The sequence below is a fragment of the Oncorhynchus mykiss genome, chromosome 22 (assembly GCF_057628025.1).
Source record: "Oncorhynchus mykiss isolate SJ-2025 chromosome 22, ASM5762802v1, whole genome shotgun sequence".
Lineage (NCBI taxonomy): Eukaryota > Metazoa > Chordata > Actinopteri > Salmoniformes > Salmonidae > Oncorhynchus > Oncorhynchus mykiss.
Window position 1 is genome coordinate 12,853,673 of NC_143043.1, and position 15,182 is coordinate 12,868,854.

Below are 15,182 nucleotides of genomic sequence, written 5' to 3' on the forward strand. Positions count from 1 at the left end.
TTTCTACCGATTTTGCCCTATAAATACATATTTTACCCAAGACTATAATAAAAAATGGAAAGCCTGTATAGAACAAATAATTCCAAAACATGCATCCTTTTTGCAATATGGCACTTAAGTAAAACTGCTAAAAATGTGGCAAAGAAATTAACTTTATGTCCTGAATGCAAAGCGTAACACTCTTCATATTTTCAAGCATGGTGGTGGCTGCATCATGTTATGGGTATGCTTGTCATCAGCAAGGACTAGGGAGTTTTTGTGATAAAAATAAATGGAATAGAGCTAAGCACAGGCAAAATCCTAGAAGTAAAACCTGGATCAGTCTGCTTTCCAACAGACACTGAAAGACAAATTCACCTTTTAGCAGGAAATTAACCTGAAACAAAAGGCCAAATATACAGTGGAGTTGCTTATCAAGGCAACCTTGAATGATCCTGAGTGGCCTGGTTACAGTTTTGGCTTAAATCGTTTTGAAAATCTATGGCAGGACTTGAAAATGGCTGTCGAGCAATGACCAACAATCAACTTGGCAGAGCTGGAAGAATTTAGAAAATAATCATGTGCAAATATTGTATAATCCAGGTGTGCAAAGCTCCTAGAGATTTACCCATAAAGAATAACAGCTGTAATCTCTGCCAAAGGTGATTCTAACGTGTAGCATTTGGCTGGAGCAAGGCCAGGTAAGTATTGTACACTTGTGAGGGAAGATGTTATGTTTGTGTATGAAATGAATGCCAGTGTATGAAATCAATGTTACTTTTCTGATAACCAATTAGATGGATTCATGCAGGTGACTGAATGATTGTGTATGGAGCAATCCTCACTATCACTGAAGAGCAACTTGGCAGTACACTCAGAATATTGCTATAAGAACAACCAAGGTATCTCAGTTTCAAGATCTCAACTTGGAGAGCGAAAGCCTTGTGAGGTATTGATCAGTCATGTGCGAGCCACTGGTAATGATGAATGATTTATGTCAAATCATGCAAATATAACTTGTCTGTGTATAGCTGAATATAGGACAACTGCTGGGACAGCCCCAGCAAGCTTCTGATAGACCTCTACAGTGTGCAGAGTTTTTTGAAACATCTCCAGCTTGCTGATAATAAAGAGTGATTCATTTAAGATTGACTTCAGATGTCCCTGCTGTTGAATTTCCACTACAATCTTGGCATCACAAACTGGGTGATTCCAATTGGGGAGCACCCCAGTGAAGGTCTGCGAGGGAACACCGGTGGCGCATTCCGTGTGAAGGCTTGCAAGGGAAATTCCCATCTGACCAAAGACGTGGACTCGCCCAGATCAAACTTTTACTGTGAGTTGCCCGGGGGAAGATACGTTATCCGCGAACCTCCGAGGGACACGTCTACTGAATTTCATTGAGTCAATTAAAATTAGTTTGTATTAAAAAAATGTACAAATGATAAAATCAATAAAACTGAACACAAAGATGTAGAACAAAGGTACAGCTAGTCTTAGAAGAAGGCTAGAGCTAGTCTTAGGATAATGCTAGAGTTAGGGCAGGAGAGGCCCCACTGACAATTGTCTGTAGGTATTTATATGAGAGGTCTCTATGTGGCCGGGGAACCACTGGGAATAGCGTAAGGTGCACAAGGTGCTATTCTATTTGTATGGGAAGTGGCAAGACTGCTGATTCTATAGAGACTATATCATTTATGACTACAAACTACTGAGACTATAGACACAGACTATAGAGATGCGAGACTAAAGATGCTGTAGATAGCATAGATACTATAGACTATGGACTACATACGTAAACTAAAGAGACTATAGACACAGAGAGACTATAGATAAGCAAGACTATAGATACTGTAAAGAGTGTAGATACTGTAGAGACTATGGAGACTATAGAGGAACCGCAGAAGATACAATTGAAGTCGGAAGTTTACATACAATTAGGTTGTAGTCATTAAAACTCGTTTTTCAACCACTCCACACATTTCTTGTTAACAAACTATAGTTTTGGCAAGTCGGTTAGGACATCTACTGTGTGCATGACACAAGTAATTTTTCCAACAATTCTTTACAGACAGATTATTTCACTTATAATTCACTGTATCACAATTCCAGTGGGTCAGAAGCTTACATACACTAAGTTGACTGTGCCTTTAAACAGCTTTGAAAATTCCAGAAAATGATGTCATAGCTTTAGAAGCTTCTGATAGGCTAATTGACATAATTTGAGTCAATTGGAGGTGTACGTGTGAATGTATTTCACGGCCTACCTTCAAACTCAGTCCCTCTTTGCTTGACATCATGGGAAAATCCAAAGAAATCAGCCAAGACCTCAGAATTTTTTTTGAAGACCTCCACAAGTCTGGTTCATCCTTGGGAACAATTTCCAAACGGGAAAAGTGCAAATCAATCCCAGAACAACAGCAAAGGACCTTGTGAAGATGCTGGAGGAAACAGTTACAAAGTATCTATATCCACAATAAAAACGAGTCCTATATCGACCTAACCTGAAAGGCCGCTCAGCAAGGAAGAAGCCACTGCTCCAAAACCGCCATAAAAAAAGCCAGACTACGGTTTGCAACCACATGGTGTCTGCCGAAGTCGTTGCCTCTCCTTGTTCGGGCGGTGATCGGCGTTCGACGTTACCGGTCTTCTAGCCATCATTGATCCATTTTTCATTTTCCATTGGTTTTGTCTTATCTTCCCACACACCTGTTTTCAATCCCATTCATTACCTGTTGTGTATTTAACCCTCTGTTTCCCCTCATGTCTTTGTCAGAGATTGTTTTATTGTCAGTGTTGTTTATTGTTGTGTTGGTGCGCGACGGGTCCTCGTACCCATGTTTGTTCATGTCTGTACTTTTAGTGTTATGGTGCATGTTCCGTGGACATTTATTAAAAGACTCCATTTACACTCCACTTTGACTCTCCTGCGCCTGACTTCCCTGCCACCTATACACACGACGCTGACACATGGGGACAAAGATCATACTTTATGGAGAAATGTCATCTGGTCTGATGAAACAAAAATATAACTTTTTGGCCAGAATGACCATCATTATGTTTGGAGGAAAAACTGGGAGGCTTGCAAGCTGTAGAACACCATTCCAACTGTGACGCATGAGGATGGCAGCATCATGTTGTCGGGGTGCTTTGTTGCAGGAGGGTCTGGTGCACTTCACAAAATAGATTGATCATGAGGCAGGAAAATTATGTGGATATATTGAAGCAACATCTCAAGACATCGGTCGGGAAGTTAAAGCTTGGTCGCAAATGGGTCTTCCAAATAGACAATGACCCCAAGCATACTTCCAAAGTTATGGCAAAATGTCTTAAGGACAGTAAAGTCAAGATATTGGAGTGACCATCACAAAGCCCTGACCTCAATCCTATAGAAAATGTGTGGGCAGAACTGAAAAAGCATGTGCAAGCAAGGAGGCCTACAAACCTGACTCAGTTACACCTGCTCTGTCAGGAGGAATGGGCCAGATTTAATAATAAATAATTCTCTCTACTCTTATTCTGACATTTCACATTCTTAAAATAATGTGGTGATCCTAACAGACCTAAGACAGGAAATTGTTACTAGGATTAAATGTCAGGAATTGTGGAAAAACAAAAAAGTATTCCTCGTAACTAGTTTTTAAAAAGTATTTTGTATATAATGTTGCTGCTACCATCTCTTTGTGACCAAAAATAACTTCTGGACATCAGAACAGCGATTACTCACCTTGGACTGGACAAAGATATTTTCTTTAACGAGTCAGACGCGAAGGATATACTGCTTTCTCAGGAGTGGGGCCTAATCCCCGTCATTCATGTGAGGAAAAGACAGATAAAAAGGGGGCGGAGGTCGGGCTTCCTTCTGAGTATTTGTAGGCGAATGAGTAAACCTCCACTACCATCCGTTGTATTGGCCAACGTTCAATCATTGGAAAACAAAATAGACTATCCTACCAACGGGACATTAAAAACTGTAATATCTTATGTTTCACTGAGTTGGCTGAAAGATGACATGGTTAACATAGAGCTGGCTGGATTTTCCATACATCGGCAGGACAGAGAAGTTACGTCTGATAAGATGAGGGTGCACAATGATTAATATTAAAGAGGTCTTGAGGTATTGCTCCCCTGAGGTATAGTACCTTATGAAACGCTGTAGACCACACTATCTACCAAATGATCTCATCTATATTATTTGTAGCCGTCTATTTACCACCACAAACCAATGCTGGCACTAAGACCGCACTCAACGAGCTGTATGAGGCCATAAGCAAAAAGAAAATGCTCATCCGGAAGTGGCGCTTTCACTACAGCTGCCAAACTAACTCTGATTCAGATGACCATCCTACCCATGCTAGATTACTGAGACAATCTTTATAGATTGGCAGGTAAGGGTGCTCTCTTTACCATTCGGCCATCAGATTTGCCACAAATGCTCCTTGTAGGACACATCAATGCACTCTATACACCTCTGTAATCAGGTCATCTCTGTATGCCCGTGGTCTCCTCTCTCCCCCTTCGGATCCTCCTTCTGCTCTCTCCCCATCCCCCGGCTCCAGCGCTCTCCGTCTTGCGCTCCCGAGGGACTATGATGGAGCGGCGGTGGGGTGTCAGGGGTTCTTGCTGCAACTGGAACTGTACCTGGTGACCGTGAGGCCCACTCCCTCGGGAGCGGAGAGGGTGAGTGTCCTCGTCTCCAGCCTGACGGGTCGTGCTCTGGAGTGGGCAAATGCGTCTGGAATGGCCCAGACTCGGCGAAGGAGCACTCCCCAGAATTCACCCGCCGCTTTCGTGCCGTGTTTGACCACCCTCCAGAGGGCCGAGCGGCGAGCGACTGTTCCACCTTAGGCCCAGGATTACGCCTTGGAGTTCCGGACCTTGGCCGCTGGGTCTAGGTGGAACGACAGGGCCCTGATAGACCACTACCGGTGTAGTCTCCGGGAGGCGTCCGCAGGGAGCTAGCGTGTCGGGACACCGCTCTCTCCCTTGATGGACTTATCGACATGTCTATCCGGCTAGACAATCTGCTGGCTGCCCGCGGGCATTCGGAGAGGGTCCTGTTCGTTCCACCACCCAGCGCCCCCGCTCCCATTCCTATGGAGTTGGGGGTGCCGTGCCGAGGGGTACCAGAGGAGGAGGCTCCCCTTGCACCAGCTGTGGTCGGAGAGGACACACGGCCGATCGGTGCTGGGGGGCCCGTTTGGGAGTCGAGATGGCAGGCGGAATGCTTCTCGGTCACCCCAGGTGAGTCAGCACCAAACTCACCCCCATTAGCCGCCCCCATTACCTCACTGCTGAAGGGGGAGCCGGTGCGTTTGTGGTGGTCAGCAGAGGCGAACAGTTCCTTCAATAGGTTGAAGGCGCTGTTCACGGATGCACCCGTGTTAGCGCACCCGGACCCCTTTCTAGCATTCATAGTGGAGGTGGACGCGTCCGAGGCTGGGGTGGGTGCCATGCTATCACAGTGCTCGGGTACGCCACTAAAACTCTGCCCCTGCGCTTTCTTTTCGAGGAATCTCAGTCCGGCGGAGCATAACTATGATGTGGGGGACCGGGAGTTGTTAGCGGTGGTCAAGGCCCTGAGGGTGTGGAGACACTGGCTTGAGGGGGCTAAGCACCCCTATCTCATCTGGACCGACCACCAGAATCTGGAGTATATTCGGTCAGCTAGGAGACTGAATCCACAGGCAAGGTGGGCCATGTTCTTCACCCGATTCAGGTTTACTCTGTCTTATAGACCAGGCTCCCTGAACGTAAAGGCTGACGCGCTGTCCCGTCTTTATGACACGGAGGATCAGTCCACCGAGCCTACTCCCATCCTTCCAGCCTCGAGGCTGATTGCATCAGTGGTATGGGAGGTGGACTCGGACATAGAGCGGGCATTACGGGCGGAGCCTGCGCCTCCTCAGTGTCCGGCTGGGCGTAAGTACGTGCCGTTTGTTGTTCGGGACCAACTGATTCGGTGGGCTCACACCCTACCCTCCTCGGGTCATCCTGGGGTGGTGAGGACAGTGCGGGGCCCCCGGGGGAAGTATTGATGGCCCACCTTGGCGAGGGACTTTAGGGTTTATGTCTCTTCCTGTCTATGTGCGCCCAGAGTAAGGCTCCTAGGCACCTTCCTAGAGGGAAGTTACAACCTCTCCCCCTTCCACAACGGCCATGGTCTCATTTATCAGTGGATTTCCTGACCGATCTCTCCCCGTCTCAGGGGAACACTACAGTTTTGGTGGTTGTGGACCGGTTTTCTAAGTCCTTCCATTTCCTCCCGTTGCCCGGTCACCCTACAGCCCTACAGACTGTGGAGGCGTTATTCACCCACGTCTTCCGGCACTACGGGGTGCCGGAGGACATCGTCTCTGATCCGGGTCCCCAGTTAACGTCCCGGGTATGGAGGGTATTAATGGAGCGTATGGGTGTCTCGGTCAGCCTGACCTCCGGTTATCACCCCGAGAGTAATGGGCAGGTGGAGAGAGTGAACCAGGAGGTGGGTAGGTTTCTGCAGTCGTATTGCCAGGACCGGCCCAGGGAGTGGTCTAGGTAAGTCCCATGGGTGGAGTTGGCCCAAAATTCACTCCGTCACTCCTCGACAAACCTATCTCCGTTCCAGTCTGTGTTGGGCTACCAGCCGGTCCTGGCACCTCCGAGTCAGACCGAGGCTCCTGCAGTGGAGGAGTGGGTGCAGCGCTCCAAGGAGACCTGGAGGGCCGTCCAGGAATCCCTCAAACAATCCAGTGGACGGCAGAAGAGGAGTGCTGACCGCCACCGCAGTGAGGCCCCCGTGTTTGTACCGGGGGACAGGGTCTGGATCTCGAACCGAAACCTACCCCTCCACTTGCCCTGCCGGAAGCTGGGGCCGCAGTGTGTGGGGCCCTTCAAAGTCCTGAGGAGGATAAACGAGGTGTGTTATCGATTACAACTCCCTTCCTATTATCGTATTAACCCCTCGTTTCATGTGTCTTTCCTCAGGCCAGTGGTAGCTGGTCCCCTGCAGGACGGTGAGGTGCCGGAGGTCCCTCCTCCCCCTCTGGACATCGAGGGGTCCCCGGCGTACACAATACGGCCATTCTGGACTCGAGACGCCGGGTAGGGGCGTGCAGTACCTCGTGGACTGGGAGGGGTACGGTCCGGAGGAGAGGTGCTGGGTACCGGTGGGGGACATCTTGGATCCGTCAATGTTGAGGGATTTCCATCGCCTCCATCCGGAACGCCCTGTGCCTCGCCTTCCGGGTCGCCCTCGAGGCCGGTGTCGGCGCGCTGCGGGAGCCGCGCGTCAGGGGGGTTCGGGTGGTGCTCTATCTACTGCTGCCCTCATCCTTCACTTACAACACCCGTTCTGCCAGTCACATTCTGTTAAAGGTCCCCAGAGCACATATCTCTTTTGTCGCTCCTCTTTTCAGTTCGCTGTAGCATGCGACTGGAACGAGCTGCAACAAACACTCAAACTGGACATTTTAATCTCAATCTTTTCATTCAAAAGATCAATCATGGACACTCCTATTGACAGTTGTGGTTGCTTTGCGTGATGTATTGTTGTCTCTACCTTCTTGCTTTTTGTGCTGTTGTCTGTGCCCAATAATGTTTGTACCATGTTTTGTGCTGCTACCATGTTGTGTTGCTACCATGTTGTTGTCATGTTGTGGTGCTGACATGCTGTGTTGTCATGTGTTGATGCCTTGCTATGTTGTTGTCTTAGGTCTCTCTTTATGTTTATTGTTGTGTTGTCTCTCTTGTTGTGGTGTGTGTTTTATCCTATATTTCTAAATATATATTTTTTTATCCCAGCTTCCATCCCCGCAGGAGGCCTTTTGCCTTTTGGTAGGCTGTCATTGTTTGTAAGAATTTATTCTTAACTGACTTGCCTAGTTAAATTAAGGTTAAATAAAATAAATAAATAAAAATAGTGGTAGTGTTACGGTGCGTGAATGAGGACCCAAAAGCGACTTAACGTAAACAGAGCTTCTTTAATAACAAAACAAACGTAGGCTCAGATGGACCGGCAGATTCCGACAGGACAGGACAAGGTTGCAGCAAACATGACGATAGTCTGGTTCAGGCATGAACAACACAAACAAGAATCCGACAAAGACAGAAACAAAAACAGAGAGAGATATAGAGGACTAATCAGAGGGAAAAAGGGAACAGGTGGGAAAAGGGGTGACGAGGTAGTTAGGAGGAGACAAGGAACAGCTGGGGGAAAGAGGGGGAGAAAAGGTAACCTAATAACGACCAGTATAGAGGGAGACAGGGTGAAGGGAAAGGACAGAAACAAGACACAACATGACAGTACCCCCCCACTCACCGAGCGCCTCCTGGCGCACTCGAGGAGGAAACCTGGCGGCAACGGAGGAAATCCTCGATCAGCGCACGGTCCAGCACGTCCCGAGAGGGAACCCAACTCCTCTCCTCAGGACCGTACCCCTCCCAATCTACTAGGTACTGATGACCACGGCCCCGAGGACGCATGTCCAAAATCCTACGGACCCTGTAGATGGGTGCGCCCTCGACAAGGATGGGGGGGGGGGGGGGAAGACGAGCGGGGGCGCGAAGAACGGGCTTGATACAGGAGACATGGAAGACCGGGTGGACGCGACGAAGATATCGCGGAAGAAGAAGTCGAACTGCGACAGGATTAATGATCTGAGAAATACGGAACGGACCAATGAACCGCGGGGTCAACTTGCGAGAAGCGGTCTTAAGGGGAAGGTTCTGAGTGGAGAGCCAAACTCTCTGACCGCGACAATATCTAGGACTCTTAGTTCTACGCTTATTAGCAGCCCTCACAGTCTGCGCCCTATAACGGCAAAGTGCAGACCTGACCCTCTTCCAGGTGCGCTCGCAACGTTGGACAAAAGCCTGAGCGGAGGGAACGCTGGACTCGGCGAACTGAGATGAGAACAGCGGAGGCTGGTACCCGAGGCTACTCTGAAAAGGAGATAGCCCGGTCGCAGACGAAGGAAGCGAGTTGTGGGCGTATTCTGCCCAGGGGAGCTGTTCTGACCAAGACGCAGGGTTGCGAAAAGAAAGACTGCGTAAGATGTGACCAATAGTCTGATTGGCCCGTTCTGCTTGACCGTTAGACTGGGGGTGAAAGCCGGAAGAGAGACTGACGGAAGCCCCAATCAAACGGCAAAACTCCCTCCAAAATTGAGACGTGAATTGCGGACCTATGTCCGAAACGACGTCTGACGGAAGGCCATGAATTCTGAAAACATTCTCGATTATGATTTGTGCCGTCTCTTTAGCAGAAGGAAGCTTAGCAAGGGGAATAAAATGAGCCGCCTTAGAGAACCTGTCGACAACCGTAAGAATAACAGTCTTCCCCGCTGACGAAGGCAGTCCGGTGACAAAATCTAAGGCGATGTGAGACCACGGTCGAGAGGGAATGGGAAGCGGCCTGAGACGGCCGGCAGGAGGGGAGTTACCGGACTTAGTCTGCGCGCAGACCGAACAAGCAGCCACGAAGCGACGCGTGTCATGCTCCCGGGTGGGCCACCAAAAACGCTGGCGAATGGAAGCAAGCGTACCCCGAACGCCAGGGTGGCCGGCTAACTTGGCAGAGTGAGCCCACTGAAGAACGGCCAGACGAGTAGGAACGGGAACGAAAAGAAGGTTCCTAGGACAAGCGCGCGGCGACGGAGTTTGAGTGAGTGCTTGCTTTACCTGCCTCTCAATTCCCCAGACAGTCAACCCGACAACACGCCCCTCAGGGAGAATCCCCTCGGGGTCAGTGGAGGCTACTGAAGAACTGAAGAGACGAGATAAAGCATCAGGCTTGGTGTTCTTAGAGCCCGGACGATAAGAAATCACGAACTCGAAACGAGCGAAAAACAGCGCCCAGCGCGCCTGACGCGCATTAAGTCGTTTGGCAGAACGGATGTACTCAAGGTTCCTATGGTCAGTCCAAACGACAAAAGGAACGGTCGCCCCCTCCAACCACTGTCGCCATTCGCCTAGGGCTAAGCGGATGGCGAGCAGTTCGCGGTTTCCCACATCATAGTTACGTTCCGACTGCGACAGGCGATGAGAAAAATACGCGCAAGGGTGGACCTTGTCGTCAGAGAGGGAGCGCTGAGAAAGAATGGCTCCCACGCCCACCTCTGACGCGTCAACCTCGACAACGAACTGTCTAGTGACGTCAGGTGTAACAAGGATAGGTGCGGATGTAAAACGATTCTTGAGGAGATCAAAAGCTCCCTGGGCGGAAACGGACCACTTAAAGCACGTCTTGACAGAAGTAAGGGCTGTGAGAGGGGCTGCCACCTGACCGAAATTACAGATGAAACGACGATAGAAGTTCGCGAAGCCGAGAAAGCGCTGCAGCTCGACGCGTGACCTAGGGACGGGCCAATCAATGACAGCTTGGACCTTAGCGGGATCCATCTTAATGCCTTCAGCGGAAATAACAGAACCGAGAAATGTGACGGAGGAGGCATGAAAAGAGCACTTCTCAGCCTTCACAAAAAGACAATTCTCTAAAAGGCGCTGGAGGACACGTCGAACGTGCTGAACATGAATCTGGAGTGACGGTGAAAAAATCAGGATATCGTCAAGGTAAACGAAAACAAAGATGTTCAGCATGTCTCTCAGGACATCATTGACTAATGCCTGAAAGACAGCTGGAGCGTTAGCGAGGCCGAAAGGAAGAACCCGGTATTCAAAGTGCCCTAACGGAGTGTTAAACGCCGTCTTCCACTCGTCCCCCTCCCTGATGCGCACGAAATGGTAAGCGTTACGAAGGTCCAACTTAGTGAAAAACCTGGCTCCCTGCAGGATCTCGAAGGCTGAAGACATAAGAGGAAGCGGATAACGATTCTTCACTGTTATGTCATTCAGCCCTCGATAATCTATGCAGGGGCGCAGGGACCCGTCCTTCTTCTTAACAAAAAAAAACCCCGCTCCGGCGGGAGAGGAGGAGGGGACTATGGTACCGGCGGCAAGAGCTACAGACAAATAATCTTCGAGAGCCTTACGTTCGGGAGCCGACAGAGAGTATAGTCTCCCCCGGGGGGGAGTGGTTCCCGGAAGGAGATCAATACTACAATCATACGACCGGTGTGGAGGAAGAGAGGTGGCCCTGGACCGACTGAACACCGTGCGCAGATCGTGATATTCCTCCGGCACCCCTGTCAAATCACCAGGCTCCTCCTGTGAAGAAGAGACAGAGGAAACAGGAGGGATAGCAGACATTAAACATTTCACATGACAAGAGACGTTCCAGGAGAGGATAGAATTACTAGACCAATTAATGGAAGGATTATGACAAACTAGCCAGGGATGGCCCAAAACAACAGGTGTAAAAGGTGAACGAAAAATTAAAAAAGAAATGGTTTCGCTATGATTACCAGAAACAGTGAGGGTTAAAGGTAGCGTCTCACGCTGAATCCTGGGGAGAGGACTACCATCCAGGGCGAACAAGGCCGTGGACTCCCTTAACTGTCTGAGAGGAATGTCATGTTCCCGAGCCCAGGTCTCGTCCATAAAACAGCCCTCCGCCCCAGAGTCTATTAAGGCACTGCAGGAAGCTGACGAACCGGTCCAGCTTAGATGGACCGACAAGGTAGTGCAGGATCTTGAAGGAGAGACAGGAGTAGTAGCGCTCACCAGTAGCCCTCCGCTTACTGATGAGCTCTGGCTTTTACTGGACATGAAGTGACAAAATGACCAGCAGAACCGCAATAGAGACAGAGGCGGTTGGTGATTCTCCGTTCCCTCTCCTTAGTCGAGATGCGGATACCTCCCAGCTGCATAGGCTCAGCACCCGAGCCGGCAGAGGAAGATGGTAGTGATGTGGAGAGGGGGGCAACGGAGAACGCGAGCTCCTTTCCACGAGCTCGGTGACGAAGATCAACCCGTCGCTCAATGCGAATAGCGAGTTCAATCAAGGAATCCACGCTGGAAGGAACCTCCCGGGAGAGAATCTCATCCTTTACCTCTGCGCGGAGACCCTCCAGAAAACGAGCGAGCAAAGCCGGCTCGTTCCAGCCACTGGAGGCAGCAAGAGTGCGAAACTCAATAGAGTAGTCTGTTATGGATCGATTACCTTGACATAGGGAGGACAGGACCCTGGAAGCCTCCTCCCCAAAAACAGATCGATCAAAAACCCGTATCATCTCCTCCTTAAAGTCCTGATACTGGTTAGTACACTCAGCCCTTGCCTCCCAGATTGCCGTGCCCCACTCACGAGCCCGTCCAATAAGGAGAGATATGACGTAGGCGACACGAGCAGTGCTCCTGGAGTAAGTGTTGGGCTGGAGAGAAAACACAATATCACACTGGGTGAGGAACGAGCGGCATTCAGTGGGCTCCCCAGAGTAACACGGCGGGTTATTGATTCTGGGCTCCGGAGATTCGAAAGCCCTGGAAGTGGCCGGTGGATCGAGGCGGAGATGGTGAACCTGTTCTGTGAGGTTGGAGACTTGGGTGGCCAGGGTCTCAACGGCATGTCGAGCAGCAGACAATTCCTGCTCGTGTCTGCCTAGCATCGCTCCCTGGATCTCGACGGCTGAGTGGAGAGGATCCGAAGTCGCTGGGTCCATTCTTGGTCGGATTCTTCTGTTACGGTGCGTGAATGAGGACCCAAAAGCGACTTAACGTAAACAGAGCTTCTTTAATAACAAAACAAACGTAGGCTCAGATGGACCGGCAGATTCCGACAGGACAGGACAAGGTTGCAGCAAACATGACAATAGTCTGGTTCAGGCATGAACAACACAAACAAGAATCCGACAAAGACAGAAACAAAAACAGAGAGAGATATAGAGGACTAATCAGAGGGAAAAAGGGAACAGGTGGGAAAAGGGGTGACGAGGTAGTTAGGAGGAGACAAGGAACAGCTGGGGGAAAGAGGGGGAGAAAAGGTAACATAATAACGACCAGCAGAGGGAGACAGGGTGAAGGGAAAGGACAGAAACAAGACACAACATGACAGGTAGGACTGATTACTGACAACGATGAGACAGCCTATAGGGAGGAGGTCAGAAACCATGCAGTGTGGTGCCAGGACAACAACCTCTCCCTCCATGTGAGCAAGACAAAGGAGCTGATCGTGGACCACAGGAAAAGGCGGGCCGCATAGGCCCCCATTAACATCGATGGGGCTGCAGTGGAGCGGGTCGAGAGATTCAACTTCCTTGGTGTCCACATCACCAACGAACTATCATGGTCCAATACACACCAAGACATTCGTGAAGAGGGCACAACAAAGCATTTTGCCACACAGGAGACTGAAAAGATTTGGCATGGGTCCCCAGATACTCAAAAAGTTCCACAGATGCACCATTGAGAGCATCCTGATCGGCTGCCTCACCGCCTGGTATGGGAACTGCTCGGCATCTGACCGTAAGGCTCTACAGAGGGTAGTGCGTACACCCCAGTACATCACTGGTGCCAAGGTCTTGTATACTAAGCGGTGTCAGAGGAAAGCCCTAAAAATTGTCAAAGACTCCAGTCACCCAAGTCCTAGACTTTGCGGTACCGCAGCGCCAAGTCTGGACCAAAGGGCTAAAGTCATAACACTGCTGAACAATTAATCAAATGGCCACCCTGATTACATACATTGACACCCTCTACCCCCCACCCACCCCCCCACACTCACATTTGGTTTTACAATGCTGATACTCGCTGTTTATTATCTATGCATAGTCACTATACCCCTACTGACATACAGTGGTTTAAAGTACTTGTATGACCAGGTTTGTTCTGTACTTTAAAGTACTACTTAAATAGTTTTTACAAGTATCTGTACTTTACTCATTTTTGTACCTACTTATTTTTGACTAATTTTACTTCACTACATTCCTTAGGAAAATATTGTACTTTTTACTCCATACATTTTCCTTGACACTCAAAATTACTCGTTACATTTTGAATGCCTAGCAGGACAGGAACATGGTTCGATTCACATACTTACTGTATCAACAGAACAAACCTGGTCATCCCTACTGGTTCTGATCTAGATGACTCACTAAACATACATGTTTCATTTGTAAACTATATCTGAACGTTGGAGTGTGCCCCTGGCAATCCGTAAATAAGAATAACTAGAAAATGGTGACATTGGGTTTGCTTATTATAAAGATTTGGAAATGCTTTATACTTTTACCTTTGATACTTTAGTATATTTTAAACCAGATACTTTTAGACTTTACTCGTGTAGAATTTTACTGGGTGACTTTTACTTTTACTTTAGTCATTTTCTATTAATGTATCTTTACTTTTACTCAAGTATTACAATTGGTTACTTTTTCTATCACTACCTACATGTACAAATGACCTTGACTAACCTGTACCCCCACACATTGACTCAGTACCGGTACCCTCTGTATAAAGCCTCGATATTGTTATTTTATTGTATTACTTTTTATTATTTTTTACTTTAGTTTATTTGGTAAACATTTTCTTAACTCTTTCTTGAACTGCATTGTTGGTTAAGGGCTTCTAAGTAAGCATTTCACAGTAAGGTCTAAACCCTTTGTATTCGGCGCATGTGACAAAAAGTTTGATTTGATTTGATTTGATTGATTTGCGGCCCTCCAGTGTTAATCTGCAAAATCTGCAAAATTGTAATTATTCGCCTACCTCATGCCTTTTGCACACATTGTATATAGACTCCCCCTTTGTTTTCTACTGTGTTATTGACTTGTTAATTGTTTACTCCTTGTGTAACTCTGTGTTGTCTGCTCATACTGCTATGCTTTATCTTGGCCAGGTCGCAGTTGCAAATGAGAACTTGTTCTCAACTAGCCTACCTGGTTAAATAAAGGTGAAATAAATAAATAAAATAAAAAATTTGCCTTGATGACAGCTGACCAAATTTGAGATTTTTTCCTCCCACTGTGTCTTTGTGAGTAGGTGAATGGATGATCTCGGCATCGGTATGATTCCCACTGTGAAGCATGGAGGAGGTGTGATGGTGTTGGGGTGCTTTGCTGGTGACACTGTCAGTGATTTATTTAGCATTCAAGGCACACTTAACCAGCATGGCTCCCACAGCAATCTACCGCGATACGCCATCCCATTCGATTTGCGCTTAGTGGGACTATCATTTGTTTTTTTCAACAGGACAATGACCCAACACACCTCCAGGCTGTGTAAGGGCTATTTGACCAAGAAGAAAAGTGATGGAGTGCTGTATCAGATGACCTGGCCTCCACAATCACCCGACCTCAACCCATCATTCTAACAGGATGATATGTGTTATTTCA